General features: G+C 40.8%; 1 long non-coding RNA gene and 1 pseudogene across 1 annotated transcript; one reads left to right on the top strand and one right to left on the bottom strand.

The window, feature by feature from the left end:
- Positions 1 to 2,838: 2,838 nt before the first annotated feature.
- LOC147500864 (uncharacterized) lies at positions 2,839 to 6,002 on the bottom strand. The gene is made up of 4 exons (XR_015194772.1): positions 5,303 to 6,002; positions 4,884 to 5,009; positions 4,301 to 4,767; positions 2,839 to 4,169 (listed from the first exon to the last, which is right to left on the bottom strand). It is a non-coding gene; the product is annotated as an uncharacterized LOC147500864 (long non-coding RNA).
- Positions 6,003 to 12,979: 6,977 nt separating this feature from the next.
- On the top strand, positions 12,980 to 13,907 carry LOC147500863 (rust resistance kinase Lr10 pseudogene; annotated as a pseudogene).
- The last annotated feature ends 871 nt before the right edge of the window (positions 13,908 to 14,778 follow it).

Here is a 14,778-nt window from a genome sequence, read left to right as displayed (position 1 = left end):
CACAAATCCAAATGGGTCAGAAACTACACTCCAAGCTCTACAATGTTTGTTCACACTCAAAATCTTGAATCCGACTTAGAAATTTACTTAACCTAACTGTAAACACAGAACTTCGTCAGAAAAATTCTGGCTGACCTCTCTGTACTAAAACAGTCGTAACTTTTTTTGTATAACTTGGATTAGTACAAGGTCAATTGGGTATGAAACTGCACTAGATTATCTACAACTAACCTTCAGACCATGAAAGCAGGTTCCCAACAGAAAATGCACAGAATGCCACCAAACACAGAACATCGTCAAATAAATCCCTTTTGTACTAGAACAGTCGTAACTTACTGTGCAGACATAAACGGTGACTAATACTACCAAGGATTTATACCATGATTAATAGAATGTATTATAAACTGTTTTAAGATTAAGCACGAATAAAATATTAAGAATAACAAATATAATATTAACTAACATGAAAATGTATGCGATATCGACATGATATAACATAATTCACAATAAACGATATAATTTATGACAACATAAGGAAGTAACTAATAAAGTTGAGGTAGCATAATACAAGAACGGCTAGTGCATTGAATGAAATTGATTGCTTGCTTTTTATTAGTATGCAATGTGGTGGCATATTTATATTACTAACCAACAGTAATCAACTTGCTGTAGATCTTGGTACTCAGGTCAGCCTTACTGTGATTTTTGTAATTCCTATAATTGAGTGTGTGTGCCTTTCTGTTTAAAGTTTATCCGGATCAGCCTTTTTCACACTTTGTACTAGTGTTTGACCGGGCTTCCATTTGGTTGCTTGGTTGCCACTTCCGTTGGTTAAACTTATATGGTTATGGCTGTTATTGTCTGGAAGCCTCATTATTTTTGTGAATGTGTAGAAAATTTGGTGGTATGACATTCTTTGGCTCCATACCTTTTTCTGTAAAACATGATAATGACTTCCAGCACCTGACTCACCAGACTTTGCTTTCTAGACTTTTTTGTTAATTAATATGAACGAAGAATAATTCTTACTTGTTTTTGTTGTACAGGTTGGTCCCAGTTCAGTGGTCGATGATTCAAACATATGTAGAAAACATATAATTGATTTTTGTGTGTATGTTTTGGTATACATGCATTTTGGTATTTTTTTAGAAGATAACTATTTTGTTGTCTGCTTCAGGTTTGCAGCAGTTCAGCTCCACCTGCTGTTGCTAATAGAAGCAAACATCTTCAGACCTCAAATCACAAGGCCTGCAGCAGTTTTGCCCTCAGTTGCTAAGAAGCAAACATCTTTCCTATTAGGGGTGGTCTGGCAAATTTTAGTTCTGAACTTCTGTAATTTTAGTTTTGAAAATTCTTTTGTGTAATTTATCTCATGGTAAGACCGTTCAGATTGAATGTGAAATGGAACTTCTGATCAAGTATGATATTGGCAGACACCATTTTGGTAGAAGACATTGGTAGTCTGACAAATATTTTAGTTCTGACATATATCAGAACAATAGAGTAGTAGTCTGACAAATATTTTAGTTCTGACATATGTTAGTTCTGAAGCTAAAGGAATTACCAATGGAAGTAACAAGCACAACTTCTTGAATTGATGCATGAATAAAAACTACATAATCACTAGTTAATCAGGATGGTAAACATGGTTTGAAAGTCATCCAGCAAGATAGAGCATTCCTGATGGCTGCAGTCTGCACTAATAGCATTTTCTAATAAGAGAAATCCGATTTGATTGGAACAAATTCGATCAGCAACAATTTTATCCCCAAACTAATAAAATTGGTAAATCAAACTGGTAGTCAGACTTACGGGCAACGGAGGACTCGAACCTTCTGTAATTGAAAAGTTTCCAACATTCATGTACTCAGTAGTGAAAGGTCTAAAAATCGGCAAAGGTGCTCTCGAGTGTGCAGTTTGTTTAAATGAATTCGAAGATGATGAAACGCTTAGATTGTTACCGAAATGTGATCATGTCTTTCATCCTGAATGTATTGATGCTTGGTTAGCTTCACATACTACTTGTCCAGTTTGTCGTGCTAATCTCACACCTGATTCAAATCATCCAGCAGCAGACGGGAATGAAGTCACAGAAGCACAAAATCAAGATTCCGAAAGCGACTCCGATATATAGAATCAATCACACCATTCAATTACTCTCCAACAAGCTTCAGTGTACAACTTAAACCTTCATAATCTGGGATTGGCATTCAGCAGTCTGTAATATAAAAGGAAAGAAGGAACATTGTAGTATTGTACCCTTTTGTAACCGATTCATGTTGAAAGAATACAATCCTGTGTAGGTGTTAGCCACTTAGTTGTAAAGGTGATACTGAGCTGTTGTGAACTTGGATTCATTGTGTTTGACAATTGACAATGGTTACATGCAAATGGTGAAACTGTAATTGGGTTGAATCTTTGTGAATCATCGCATAATTAAAATTGGCTCCAGCTACCCCGAGGATATCCTTAGGGATATTCTTAGGGATGAGGGTCCGCAGACTGTTGAATGTATGATCCAATGGTATGAAAATCAAGAACAACAAGAATGAGAGAGAAGATGAGATGATGTTGTATTTCTAAACCGTTGGATCACACATCCAATCCAAATATCTAACGGTCGGAGACCTCATCCCTATCCCTATGAGGACATTTTCGGGGTAGACAACCTCATTAAAATTGCTTATCTTGTCGTTTAGGGTGAAATCAAGTCATTACAAATTCCTAAAATCCACAACTGAACGACTTATTATTCTTTTTAGATAAGAGCAAACTGAAAGTAACTCTCAAGAAAAGCAGACTCAATACAACTTAGAATTGTACACAACTTGTAGACTCAATTCAACTTAGAATTGTAGACTCAATACAACTTGGTCTCATCCTGTAGGTGCAAAGTCAGGTGGACCTAAAACAATTATGACCACACATTATGTGGATTTGAATGGCAGAAGACTTGATGAAGTCGTCTAAGGAGATGAGCTCTATTATTAAAAATCTTGTCCCTGTTGTTCCACTGAGCTGCTCAAGAGTTGTAAACAGATGGCGCTTTGGTGATCGATCAAAACAAGTATAGTTTGTGTGTGTGAGATTGGAGTTGTCATAATGTTTCAATTGCTTCAGTTCCTCACTTTCGTCCTAGTTCTCATCGGCCTCAATGGAATTCTTCTAGTCACTTCCGAGAATTGTACAGCCGATTTTGATGTTTTATACCCGTTTCGATTTAATTCAGGTGGTTTATCTATTATCCCGCGTATACTCCTAGTGATACTGGATATCCAGGATTAGTGATAAAATGTTTAGACTCCCGTCCGGTCATTAATATCTCCAACCACCACTATCTTGTGCGAGAGATAGATTACGATCTGAAGTTTTTAACAATAGTGGACGTGGATATAGTAGACCAAGATTGTCCTCAACCACGAAGAAATTTCTCGTTACAATCCACACCGTACTTGCGCTACTTCGGTGGATATGCCAGGGTTTTTGTTTTCTACAATTGCACCAACAATACCCAAAATGTCGGGCAGCTTATTCCTTGTCTAGACAACACCACAAATGAACGTTCTTATGCTTTCACTGAAGGTAACATTCCAATAGGATTTGTCGGGTACAAAACCTGTTCGGACATTAGTTGGTGGGGACTGAGTGTCAAGCTCTTCAGTAATTTTCGGCTTTGCTTCTTTAAGATGGAGGGCTTTGAGCTGTTCTGATGGTACAGGTTATTCTCGTATTTTCTGAGTTGCTTCTTTATGATGGAGCGCGTTCAGCTCTTGAGGGAGTACAGGCGTCACTTCAGTTTAATCTTTTTTCATTATGTAGAGATGCAAAGGATTTTAATATAAATTCATTCGTATTCTTAGCTCTAGATTCAAAAGTTTTTTTTGCTTACTTTTCTTGGAATCTCGAAGTGTTCAAAAGCTCCATTTGAAGAAATAGGTTTATGAGGAATTCTTGTTGGTGGAGATTGATCATAAATCCCCCTTGACAATTTGATGGGGATTTTAATAGAAATTCATCCGTATTCTTAGTTCTAGATTCAAAAGTTTTTTTTGCTTACTTTTCTTGGAATCTTGAAGTGTTCAAAAGCTCCATTTGAAGAAATAGGTTTATGAGGAATTCTTGTTGGTGAGATTGATCATAAATCCCCTTCACAATTTGATGGGGTGTTCCTGAAAGATGGAGGGTATTATGCTCTTGCAATGCTTTGGACAACACACTTCTCAAACAAAGCATGAACCAAAGCAACAGAGGTAGGAAAATACAATATCAAAGATTAAAAAAACATAAATCCCAAGTTTACCTATGTCGTTCCCTTGCCCTCTTCTCACCAGGTTGCTTTATGGTATTCTCTGCAGACACATCGCACGTGACCATTTTGGATTTTCAGTTTTTCATTTGATATTTCGCTTCTGCAGCATCGCAGCATCATCAGGAGCCACATATGGAACAAAACCAAAGCCACCAAGTATAATTTAACAACAATAGACATTATTGAATCAACAATACATATGAGCACCAAGTAACTTCTTATGTTAAGTTCACCATACAGTTCAATTAAAATTCCACAGCTCCTGTCCTGCCTTTTCTGCCAATTTGTCAATTCCTATCGCAGCTTACCGGAGGCATGGAGGCATCTTCTCGAGCTTTGGCACAGTACTCGAATAAGCTACCATCAAAGCAACGTCTCACAGCTTCTTTAGATAAGAAACCTTCTTCATCTCTGGCCAAGACATATACAGTAGTCCCCACTCCAATTTGGATGCAATCCTGCAAACAACATTTACACGTTCCATTTACAAACTGGTAGATAGAATATCACGTATCAAATTAAACATCTGAAAATATCAGTAATCCAAGAACACTTCAAAATAAGTTGCACTAACCAGCCAAATAAGTCAAAAGCAACTTTGTTTCCGCTGGGCATGTTCCAAGCCTCTCTGAAAGTGAGTTTATCTGGTAATGTCCGAGCATATTTACTGAAAGTGTTCTCTAGATTCACTGGCATGTACCTGCATGCATAAAATGGAAAATACCACTGACCAATATTCACATAAGCCTTTCTTCTCATCTTCACATAGGTAACAGCATCAGCAACATAACTCTAACTACTCAACTCTTTTGTTCAGAACTCTATTTTCACTGCCCAATCTCATTTTTTTTAAAAATGCATCCTTGTAACAACACAAAGCGAGACTTTATTTCTCGCACCAATTTTTTTTCCTAGTAATTGGCAGATAAACGGGCATAATGACAGGGTTACAATCAACTACTCTCAACCGACAGGTAAGGGTCAGATAATCACCTAGCTAATCAACTGAGAAGAAGAGATGTCGATCCGAAACCAGAAGAAGAGTAATCGTACGGTCCACCACATCCAGCCATTGCTGGGAATTGGGATGAATTCTGATCCAAACATTCGAATTGTTGACCAAAATCTATTGAGGGTTTTTGTTTTCCCTGTTTATGTTTTTCGTGTCCCTCAGTTGAAGCGAGGGAAAAATCTCTCATGCTAAACATCTGCTGAAATCAGTCGACATCTCCAATGCGAAGCTCCCCCTGGAGCTAAAACGGGATGTTCTGTGCCGAACCAAGTGCCACCACTATCTGACCAATATGGATCAAACGCTGCGGGGACGTGTAACCACCCGTTCCTTCAAAAACATCAAGAAAGGACCACACAAAGTATCCCCCGAGGTTCGATCCATGACTGCAATAAAAATTTAGAAATTAGAGCGTGAAGGTCCTGGAATATGTCTTTGGTACATGTTTTTTATTGGCTGAATAGATTTAACTTTTTGTATAAAATGGTAATAACTCAACAGTTTATTAAATAAATATGCTAAGCTGTAAGCCTATAAGGATTCCTGGGAATTTACTATAGCACTGCCTAAGCACATATGCATCAAAATTTGGTTTGGTTTGCTTAGTGAACATTTGGATTCTGGATCCTTGCAGTGAGTAATAGCAGTTGACGTCAGATCCTTTCTAAACTGAAAGCGAATCAGTTTAGATAGCTCAAGTAATCCCGGAAATTGCAGGCCCTGCTACACATCCATGTTGGAGTTATCCCTCACATGAGGAGAGAAAATAGAGCCGGACGTAAACGGCTTAATTCGGCATTGCATTAAGTCGAGCGCCAGGCCGAGTTCCAAGAGAATAGGCGAATTCGCCATAGAGGGCGACCTTAAAACAGCCAAAGTGTCTTAAGTCTTAGCCGACTCACATAGCGCCAGTCTAATTTCCGTGGGCCTTGCTACAAGACTCCGCAAAATTTGGTTTTGGAGATAAAAACCAAAATCAAGGTTTTGGAAAACCTAACCAAACAAGTCGAGGATTGGAATCCGGACTAAAACAAAGAGAGAGAACCTTTCAGAGACAACCCCAGAAAGAGATAAGAGTGATCTAGTAAGGGTGAGAGACCGTAAGCGAGAGATTGTAATCTTCCTTCCTACTTTATTAAGAACCGGCTCTTGTGGAAGTAGGCATCATTGGTCGAACCACGGTAAATCTTTGTGTTGTGGGTTTGCTTTTACCGCTTTATATTATTATCCATTTGTTAATAGTTGTTTAGTGAGTTGGGCATGTTAGTATAGGTAGTTTGTGATATTTGAGATTTATCCGAGTGAAGTGTGTTCATACAAGTTATCCGCGGTAGTGGGGAACCGATTGGTATTGGTGTAATCCCCAACAAGTGGTATCGAGCCTTGGTTAGAATAGCCTAGGGTGTTATCCGAATCTTGGTCGGGCGTGTTTTTAAATTCCCCGAGAGAAGATTTGAGGTTAAATAACTTGTAGAGATGGACCATTCCGTGAACACTTCGTATGATGAGTCCGAATAGGAAGAACTACACCATCCGGAAAGCCAAGATGGAAGACTTGCTATACCGCAAGGACTTGGCACTTCCCATTGAGAATGAGGGAGTAAAACCGTAAAAAAGACCGATGAGGCCGAAAGTGGAAAAAGCTTGACGTAAAAGCCGATTGGATACATTCGACAAATGGATTGACGGCGGTGTCTTTCACCATGTGGCCCAAGAGAGACGTACCTTACCTATGGAAGAAACTCAAGACCTTTATGAGAGGAAGTCGGGTGGAAACAAAGTGCTAGTCGTTAAGAAGTTTGCGCATTAACGAAAGTACCAAGAAGGTTCTTCAATGTCCGAAAGCATCTTAATGAAGTACGTAATATCATCAATCGATGCATTTGATGAAGATCAATTTGGGAGACGAAGTTGAGGCTTTGTTTCTATTAGGCTCTCTACCCAAAGTTGGGAGACATTAGCGTTTTCTACATGGAGCGACCAAGGATGGAATTGTTACCATGGAGATGGCTACCACGCCTTTGTTGAATGAGGAGACTAAGGAGTGCAAGAAGCGGCTCTTCTCACTCAGAGATCCTTTCACGAGAAACGGGGAGAGGTCAAAACAGAAAACCATCTCGCTCTGTGAGGTGATGACGTATAAATCTAGGGGTGAAGCTAGAACTCCTAAGGCGAGAGGCAATGTTACTATTGTGCCACAAGAGGCCACTTCGTGATATGAGTCAATGAATCAAGAGAGGATGAGAAGAATAACGCGGTACATGAAGACATGGTGCAGAGGAACGAAACACAGCAGAGATACTACCGCACTAGTCGGCGACCTAGTGGGAATTCAGGTCGAGGTGGTGTGCCGCCTTAGTACCTCATGTCGATACGAGTGGGTGATAGATACAGAGCATTCTATCACGCCACATCGACAGGTGGGATTCTTCACCTACCTACGCGTGGTGAATATGGTGAAAAGGATGGGTAAATGTGGAGTCTCAAGATTATAGGCATTGGAGATGTTCATGTAGAAACCAATGTCGGCTACACCTTGACACTCAAGGATGTAAGGCATGTCCCCGACATACGGTTAAGCCTAATTTCGGGTGGGAAATTAGATGACGATGGCTTTGTAAACTCGTTTGGTAACGGGTATGGAAACCGAGCGAGAGGTTCCATCAGAAGCGACCCGAGGAAAGAAAAAAAACTTGCTCTTACAAAAACACGCTAGTTTGTGTAAAGTAAAGCGTTTAACGCGCGTAAGAAGAAGCTTCATTTGAAATGTGGCACAAGAGACCGCGGTCACATGGGCATAAAAGGGATGGAAGTTCTTGCTAAGCAAAAGGCCATGCCGCATATTAAAGGTACACATTTAAATACATGTACTCATTGTTTGGTAGGGAAAGCAACATTGGTGTCTTTCCAAAGATTCCCGTCTCACGAAAAGGACACCGCCCTCGAAGCTAGTGCAATACGACTTATGTGGTCCTATGAGAGTGAAGTCCCACCGTGGAGTTTTCAGACTTTGACATTCATCGATGATGATCGTCAAGAAAGATATGGGCCTATAGTCCGAAGACCAAGGATGAAGTATTTGGCGTGTTTGAGAAATTCCAAAGATGGTGGAAAGAGAGACCGGGAAGTTGTTGAAATGTATTCGCCGATAATGGGGGTGAGTACATTGGGCCATTTGAAGAATATTGCCGAGTCATGGGATTCGGTCATGAGCGTAACCGCTCCCAAGACACCGCAATGTAATGGAATAGCAGAGAATGAACGCACTACCATTGTAGAGAGGATGAGATGCATGCTATCTCACTCTAAGCTACCTAGTGGCTACGGGTAGAAGCAACGCGTACAAATTGCATGCACGTGATCAACCTCGCCGCAAGCAAAGCCTCTGAATAGTGATTATCCAGAGAGAGTATGGTCAGGCAGAGATGTTGATTATGGATACTTGAGGGTATTTGGGTGCAGGGCATTTGTGCATATTCCGAAGGATGAGAGATCCAAGCTTGATGACAAAGCCAAGCAGTGCATTTTTCTGGGTTATGGAGATGAAAAGTTTGGTTACAAACTCTATGATCCGATTAACAAGAAGGTAATCCGAAGTCGAGATGTTGTGTTCTTAGAAGACCAAACCATAGCAGACTTTGAGGAGGGTGAGAAGCTACAGGCTTTCACCAATGATCTTGTTGATTCAGAACCAGAAGTTCCTACTGTGGAACGCGCGTATGCATTGAGAATGCCGAGAACCATGAGTTTGAAGCTCATGATGAGAATCCTATTGCTCATGATGGGATAGAACCTATTGGTATAGAAGATGCAGATGAGATACATGAACCACCACCGAGCAAGCGAGAAGTGCATACCCCCGAGGCACCGCCAGATGGGGCAAAGGAGGTCCGACGGAGGAGAATAGCTTCAACGGTATCCACCACATAACGCACGTGCTACCATCGGATGGTGGAGAACCTATGTACTATCAAGAGGCACTTGAAGGTAGACATAAAGAAAAGTGGTTGAAGGCCATGCATGACGAGATGGATTCTTTGCATAAGAATCACACTTATGAAGTTAGTTGAGAAACCCACGGGGAGAAAAGTTCTCAAGAATAAGTGGATATACAACGTCAAGCATGAGGGAGAACAATCTCACCCAAGGCACAAAGCTCGCCTTGTTCAGGAAGGGATTCGGTCAAAGGAAAGGGATTGACTTTGATGAGATTTTCTCTCAGTAGTGAAGATGACTTCTATCGGGTGGTATTGGGTATGGCCGCAAGTATGAACCTAGAGGTTGAAAGCAATTTTAGATGTTAAGGCGACTTTTCTTCATAGAGACCTTGAAGAAGATGTCTACATGGACCCGACCCGGAGGGTTTGAGGTCAAAGGCAAGGAGCACCTAGTATGCAAGCCGATAAAGAGCTTGTATGGGTTGAAGCAAGCACCGGAGACAATGGTACATAAAGTTTGATTCCTTTATGGCGAAGGAAGGATACAAGAAGTCCGCTTCCGATCATTGTGTGTTTGTTCGAGAGATTTCCGGATGGGGATTTCATTGTGCTATCTTTGCCAGATGTGGATGATATGTTGATAGTTGGCCCAAACATCAACAAGATATCCAAGTGAAGAAAGACTCGAGTAAGTCCTTTGAGATGAAGGATCCGGGTCAAGCAAAGCAGATAATTGGGACGCGGATCACCGTGATGTGAAAGAGTAGGAAGTTGTGGCTTTCTCAAGAAAGCTACATCGGAAGGTGTTGAAGAGATTCAACATGGATCAAAAGCGAAGCCGGTCCGGTTGTCCGCTTGGTGGCCAGCCCGCATGACCAAAGAGATGTGTCCTAAGGGTGAGCATGAGCAGAGTCAGATGGAAAAGATTCCTTATGCATCCGCAGTGGGCAGTTTGATGTATGCCATGGTGTGTACTAGACCGGATATTGCTTTCGCCGTTGGGGTTGTAAGCAGATTTCTGTCAAATCCGGGTAAAGAACATTGGGAAGGTGTTAAGTGGATATTGAGATATCTCAAAGGCACTTCCAAATCATGTTTGTGCTTTGGTGGAAGTAAGCCCTTACTTGAAGGCTACACCGATGCGCATATGGCGGTGATGTTGACTTCGATGAAGTCCACCTCCGGTTATCCGGGTTACCTTTGCGGTGGGGAGGCGGTTTCTTGGCAATCTAAGTTGCAAAAGTGTGTTGCCCTCTCCACTACAGAAGCCGAGTATATTGCAGCCACTGAGTGTTGCAAAGAGTTGCTATGGATGAAGAGGTTCTTCGACGAACTAGGGCTAAAGCAGAAACAGTTTGTAGTTCTATGTGACAGTCAGAGCGCCATCCACTTGAGCAAGAATCCGAAGTTTTCATTCTAGATCCAAGCACACATACACGCGTTATCATTGGATTAGAGAAGTACTTTCGAGGACAAGCATTTGTGTATCGAGAAGATCCATACCGACAAGAACGGTCGGATATGATGACCAAAGTCTTACCGAAAGGTAAGTTTGATGTCTGTTGCGGCTATTGCCGGAATGGCAGACACCTCCTCCGTTGATTTGGCAATTGCATGGAGGTATCCCCCCCTCACCGCTCGAGGGGGAGATTGTTGAGTTATCCCTCACATGAGGAGAGAAAACAGAGTCGACGTAAACGGGCTTAATTCGGCACAAGTCGAAGTCGAGGCCAGGCCGAGTTCCAAGAGAATAGGAATAAGGGCCACCATAGAGGGGCGCGACCAGCCTTCCAGTGTCTTTAGCCGACTCGGCCACATATAGCCCGCCAGTCTAATTTCCGTGGGCCTTGCTACAGTACCCGCGAAATTTGGTTTTTGGAGATAAAAACCAAAATCAAGGTTTTGGAAAACCTAACCAAACAAGTCAGAGGATTGGAATCCAGACTAAAACAAAGAGAGAGAACCTTTACAGAGAGACAACCATGTAAAGAGATAAGAGTGATCTAGTAAGGTGAGAGACTGTAAGGAGAGATTGTAATCTTCCTTCCTACTTTATTAAGAACTGGCTCTTGTGGAAGTAGGCATCATTGGCCGAACCACGGTAAATCTTTGTGTTGTGGTTTGCTTTTACTGCTTTACATTATTATCTGTTGTTAATAGTTGTTTAGTGAGTTGGGCATGTTAGTATAGGTAGTTTGTGATATTTGAGATTTATCTGGAGTTGAAGTGTGTTCATACAAGTTATCTGTGTAGTGGGGGAACCGATTGGTATTGGTGTAATCCCCAACAATCCAAAGATAGCTCAAGTATTGTTAGAAAGGCAAAATCAAGATGCAGCTCTGATGGTGTTAAGGTGGTATGACCTTGATGGATTATGTGCTTATGCAAATAGGGAAAACGGTAGAGGCGAATTGGTCTCTCTTCGTGAGGCTCGGCGCCGGGTGAGAGTCGAATGTTGGCTCGAGCATGGCAGAAAATCACAAAACTGAGTTAAGAGTTACTCTGAACCTATAGAGGCCACATCAGTAGTTAGGAGACCATATACAACCAGCAAGTCACACCAACAGAAATCGAATTGACCCAAAATACTGACAGAACCATCTTTGCCCCAAAGAAACAAACCTACATGAGTACCCACCTTAAAAAAAATACATTGAACCGCTAACATTTTTTCATGAAGTCTAGGCAAAGGTGCACCGCGGATACTCCTAGCGGATGTCACCCCAAAGATGGCCCCAAGATGTTTCGGACATTTCATCGAACTTCATTAACTTTCCTACCCGAGCGGCGGATGGGGTAGAAAATTGGGGCAACCGCAAACAAAAAGAGATACACCAACCATTTGGTTTTTTTTACCGTTTATCTTTTCGCGGTCCCTCCATTGAAGGCGAAGTTCGCGAGAATATTCAACCATTTCACGGATAATTCCAGGGAAAAACCTCTCATGCTAAACATCTGCTGAAATCAATCGACATCTCCAATGAGAAGGTTCCGGTGGAGCTTAAACGGGATGTTCTACGCCGAACCAAGTGCCACCACTATCTGACCAATATGGATCAAAACGCTGTGGTGACGTGGAGACCAATTTAAGTGACAACCATAGCAGTTTAAAACGCCGCGGGTACTTCCGCTAATCCGTGTATCCGGATCCTTGCGTTGATAAATAGCAGCTTGACGCCGATCCGCTCGAACCGAAAGTGAATCGAAATCGGTTGACATCTACAATGTGTAAGGTCCCCCCCGGCTAAACCTGGGTAGTCCTACAACGAACCAAGGGGCCACCATCCGAAAGCAACCTGGAACAAAAGCTTCGAAAGTAATTGGAGATCAACTTTAGTGACATCCATATTTGATCCTTTTAAAAACTTGCTTACATTCTATCATTATCTAATTGATAAAATTATGGAGTTGGGACTCTCGAGCAGATTCCTTCCCTCCCAGTACTCATCCACCAAGTTCAGCCATCCAGCAGTATGGCAACCACCATACCTTTTTCAACATTGTGTTCTAGAGTCGTTATTTCTTTGAAAATTCTCTGAAATATCTCCTCTCTATCATTTCTTTTAACCGATAGTTTGGTTTATTTCGTAAAAGCAGCTTTCTAAGGGGTTCCAACATAAAGTCGAAGGAGTGCGCCTGGGGCGACTGCTCTTAATGTTCCCTTGGCATATGCGGGATGTTCCCTTGGCATATGCGGGATGGCATATGCGGGATGAGCTCTTGTGTACGAGTTCATGCCGAATGGATCCCTCGAACTGTTTATTTACAAAGAGAAGGAATCAAGCTTAACGCCTCCTTTGGGATCGGAAAAACTTTACCTAATAGCAGTTGGCATTGCCAGAGGTTTGGAGTACTTGCATCATGGTTGTAACACACGCATTTTACATTTCGACATAAAACCTCACAATATCCTTCTAGACGAAGACTTCTGCCCAAAAATCTCTGACTTTGGGATGGCCAAACTCTGTCCAACAAGAGATGTCAGTGTTGTGTCCATGGTTGGAGCTCCAGGAACTATAGGTTACATTGCACCTGAAGTCTATTGCAGAAACTTTGGAGGGGTGTCTCACAAGTCGGATGTTTATAGTTATGGAATGATGGTGTTTGAAATGATTGGAGGAAGAAAAACATTAACGCAAAAGTGGAGAACATGAGTGAGATATATTTTCCGCAGTGGGTATATAATCATCTTAAACCAGACTTCACTATAGAAGGATCCTGTGAGATGTTTGAGGAAACGACCAAAAAGATGATTGTAGTGGCACTTTGGTGCATACAAACACACCCAGCAGATCGGCCTTCTATGACTAAGGTGGTAGAGATGTTAGAAGGAAACATTGAAGAGTTGGATATGCCTCCAAGTCCTTTTCTTCATCCACCTCCACAATCTTCTTCTTCATTGTCAGAAGAGTAACTCTACCACCAAATTTGGATTTGTGACCCACTGCTTTTTAAATTTAGATAGGGATGGGTCTCATTTTACTATTTTTCAGCAACTGTAAAAAAATGTATTATTGCTCCTTTTTGCGACTGTTATCCTCCAATGGGAAGATCGATCTTCAAGCTCCATAAGACTATGGTGCTACAAGGCTTTATTAAACTAACCAATGATGGCAATTTCTCTCAATGTCAATGGCGAATTTAGAAATGCTTGTTTTTTGTTTTTTATTTTTATTCTTTTTGCTTAAATAAGTATAAGTTTATAGATTATTTCTTCTCAACCCTGTTTTTGACGTAATTTTTGCAGGTTCTTGTGTTTGAGATCTTTAGCCCGATGGCTTTAACATGATTCAAAGGAATATTTTCTTTACATTTTTGTATTTCTACGTGTGTTTCTCGTTGCCACTGCAAAAGTGGACATTTCAGAGATAGAATCTGTCCACAGACTCGTATGTGTTTACAACTTTAATCCATAGATATTCAACAACTTATGTGTTTACAACAATCTTATATCATGTGTTCTCTTATTATTTTATTCGCAGTCTCGTTGCTTGCATTGCGATTCTCAAATATTCATACGTCTACTAGCTATATTGTCATAGAAGGGAGCTTTCCCTTTTTTATTCTTATTTTTCAATAGATTGATTTCAGTTATAGAGTGGTGGATTTTTTTTCTTTTGATTGTTACCTAGGCAAACTAGTTTCAGTATTCAATTCAGTGTGTTTAATTATAAAAGCAACAAACAATAAAACGTTTTAAGTTCTAGTTCAAGACTTCAAATACTTAAATACATATTTCTGCCCAAAAATTTGCTTTCCCAAAGTTGCTTCTCTATATTTCTTCCCAACATATCTAAAATACTTTAAAGAACGCGGCTGTTATCTACAGTCCCGCAACAGTATTTTAATATTTTTTTATGTAATTCTTGGCCTCTTCAACTATTTTATTTGGACGGAATTGCCCATATCCATTTGATTAAATTACAAAACACCCAATCAAAATATTAAAGTAAATTTGTAATAATAATAAAGACAATTATGTCATTTAAACTCAACACACTTTTTCCACACCAAATAAC

The sequence above is a fragment of the Coptis chinensis genome, chromosome 5 (genome assembly GCF_015680905.1).
Source record: "Coptis chinensis isolate HL-2020 chromosome 5, ASM1568090v1, whole genome shotgun sequence".
Taxonomy (NCBI): domain Eukaryota; kingdom Viridiplantae; phylum Streptophyta; class Magnoliopsida; order Ranunculales; family Ranunculaceae; genus Coptis; species Coptis chinensis.
The sequence above is the reverse complement of the archived record's forward strand: the minus strand, read 5'-3'. Positions and strand labels throughout refer to the sequence as shown.